The sequence below is a fragment of the Sus scrofa genome, chromosome 9 (assembly GCF_054392235.1).
Source record: "Sus scrofa isolate SSC_HxYL_T2T_F1_AM1 chromosome 9, Sscrofa_HxYL_maternal_Yorkshire_Landrace_v2.0, whole genome shotgun sequence".
NCBI classification, from domain to species: domain Eukaryota; kingdom Metazoa; phylum Chordata; class Mammalia; order Artiodactyla; family Suidae; genus Sus; species Sus scrofa.
This window is the reverse complement of record NC_139391.1, coordinates 81,325,558-81,328,979: the sequence shown is the minus strand read 5'-3', so window position 1 is coordinate 81,328,979 and position 3,422 is coordinate 81,325,558.

The following is a 3,422-nucleotide window of genomic DNA, read 5'->3' as shown; positions in this document are numbered from 1 at the left end:
ACTCCAGATATTCCTAAACCCCATTTTATTTTTTCTATTAAGGTATAATTGATACATATATTAGTTTCAGGTGTACAACATAACGATTTGATACTTGTACATACTGCAAAATGATCACCACAATAAGTCTAGTTAACATGGATAACCATACACAGTTATATTTTTTCCTTTTATGAGAACTTTTAAGAACTCCTCTCTAAGCAACTTTCAAACATGCAGTACAATATCATTAACTATAGTCACCATGCTGTACATGACATCCCTATGATTTATTTATTTTATAACTGGAATTTTTTACCTTCTGCTCTCCTTCACCCACTTAACCCACACCTCCAACCTCATTTTAGACTAACAATGGTGCATGCAGACACAGTACGTTACTTGCAAAGTAAGAGCCACTGAAAAGTTGCAGAAGCAGCCAAAATGTTCCCTGATTTCCTAAGTCACCAATTAAAAATGCATACATCAGTCGGGGATAAAACTGAGAAAATGTGCTCAAACCACCAGAAACCTGTAGTCACATACCCTGTTATATACCACAGTACAACAATAAATCAGATGAATGTATATATTTATAAACTTTGCTAAATGCATCATCTAGGAGTCTGCTGTGTTGAGAAAAACTAAAAGTAAGACTTGCTGTTGCAAAAGCAAAATTTGGCTTAACTGCCCGTAGGCTATATAAATTGACTATTACTGAGGTTCAGGGTCCAAATAGGGGAATGTATCTTTTCTGCTTGCAATTTTAAAGAAAGGACTCCACTGGAGTTCCCATCATGGCACTCTGGTTAACGAATCCGACTAGGAACCATGAGGTTGCGGGTTCAATCCCTGCCCTTTCTCAGTGGATTAAGGATCCGGCATTGCTGTGAGCTGTGGTGTAGGTTGCAGATGCGGCTCGGATCCCGTGTTGCTGGGGCTCTGGTGTAGACCAGTGGCTACAGCTCCGATTGGACCCCTAACCTGGGAACCTCCATATGCCGCAGGAGCGGCTCAAGAAAAGGCAAAAAGACAAAAAAGAAAGGACTCCACTGCTGCACTTCACTAGGAAAGCTATTGACTTTTCCTTTCTGTTGCCTTAATTCTTCTTCACAGGAGCAGAGGGATGCAAGTCCAGGTAGGCACTGTGTCTTCCACTGATTATGCTGTGCAACACAGCAGGGAGAGCTCTTATCTCAGGCTAGGGTTGCCTGTTTAAGAATCTTTCTCTTCATAAAAGGTATAAGGTGGTAAACACAGCTGTACAAAAAGGTTTTGTATTTTCTTGCTGTTTGTTTTAATCTATTAAAATGATATAATTAAGGCAGAGAGCAAAATGTCTATAAAATTATATTATCTGTCTATGTGTATACATTTGTGGGCCAAGTTTTACCCTGCTCACACTGTTTGAATAATCTGAATGGATTTGACTTTAGAAGTGTTTTTTTACATCTCTGCATTCATTGTTGTCAGATCATAAAAATACAGTGGCTTAGGATCAATGAACTCTAAAATTCTAAATTGATCTTGGAATTAGAATGTTATTAAAAACGACTTAAGCTTTACTCTTGCTATTTCCTTGCCAGAGTTGGATCATTGCTCTGAATTCCTATCTGCCAATTACTTTTCTTTTAACTCCACAAGGGGTATTTTTAAATTGGAATATTTCTATATCTTTAAGAAGAATAAAGGTTTTGTAAATAGTGTCACAGCCAAACCTTCTTTTCAAGAAGATGAAATCTGAGTTTAGGAGGAAGAATATGACTCAATTTCAGTCTGCAAAGACGTATAATAATATAATCCCATTTACTTCCTACTTAGATGAACTTGAAGTGTTTTCAGCTGTGGTATATTAAATTCATCTCATAGAGAATAGATTTGAGTGGATACTTAAGGCCTTCTCCTAAACAGTTATGTTTAAGTTAAATGAATAAACACATTTTAATGTCTTAATTATAAAAACAAAACGTGCAGAAGTCTATGATCTGCACTATCATTTGGAAATAAAGTGAAAAATCCTATTAGGTTGGAATTAAGTGGAAAATAGTTTCTCCCTCTGGTGACTTTTAATTTATTCAGAATATTTTTATAATTGCCTGCTAGTGAATCCTTTGAGATTACTTTGTTGGAGATGCTCTTTAACTCCAAACACATTTTTCTTGAGGGCAAGGAGGTATATCATAATTAACTTCAGAATGGGAGGACTCTTTCTACTTATCCTTTCCTTCACCTCCTCACACCCCCTCTGCCTCACCTCCTTCCCTAGGTGAGCTCACTGTCAATTTATATAGACTCCAAAGCACTTTAGCTTGGGCCTAGTTAGTTGAGTTTCATGAGTGCACGGAAAGAACTTTAATCCCAGGTGGGGAATTAAACAATTTTGCCAATGCCAAAGATGGACCACCTCTGAATGTCAGTTCCAAGCCAGTGTTCCTGGCTCTCTACTGAGAGACACAAAGGCAATCATCTGAGTTGTCAAAACCAATGACCAACAACCTGTGATATTTTTGAAAGCCTTCACCCCTTTTGCTATCACTCCTTTCATCTAATCCCAATTCATGGAAATGTGTCTTTTCTAAACAAACATCAAATTGAATATTTCAAGGCACTTACCTTAAGTTATTAAATGATCTTCATGCTCTAGCTCAAAGGAAAATGAAACTCCATTGTAAATAAAGTGATTACTGAGATCTATCTCCGCAAAACATATGACGTAACCAGCTGTGTTTGTGTTTGAGATTCTGGGATGAAAAGTGCTCTGGGTGGATCATGATCAATAAAAACATAATAACAGTGAACTGCTCTGAGAGCATTTTTTACTGGACAGATAAAGTAATGGATAAAGCATTGCAAATGAAAACTAAACTAAACCTCTGCCCAAGAACGGGACTTTTAAAAGGCAGGTGGTCCACTGATTTTAAAAAACTCTAAAATAGAGAAGACACGTTTAGATCAAGTTTGCATATGTAATAGTGCTATGGGGATTTTTATCCACCTGAATTGTGGGTGTCCAATTGATGAGTACAATGTTTTAGTTAAATAAAATAGCAGTTTCCATATTTAAAAGATCTTTAGCTTGCAAACTAAATTTTCTTGGGTGCAGTGATTTGTCTGAGCTTCAAGCCCAAAGGAAAGGATGGTCTGCTTTTGGCACACCTGAGAGTAAACAGATTTCCAGATAGGCCAGAAGGAGAAAACTGAGTTAACACAGCTATTAAAATGATCTCTCCACCCCTTCCCAAGGCACTTGCAAGCAAACTCAGAGTGGCACTATCTTTCCAGCTCCACAGTAAGCTGAATCATCCTCGGCCTCTCCAGCACCTCATGGAACTGGAGGAGAGCTTGATTCTTCAGAATTGTCTAGGAAACAAGGGTTGCCCTTGACTATCTCCAGCCACCCCAGTTGAAGAGACTAAACTCAGTATACTCCGCCACATCGCAGT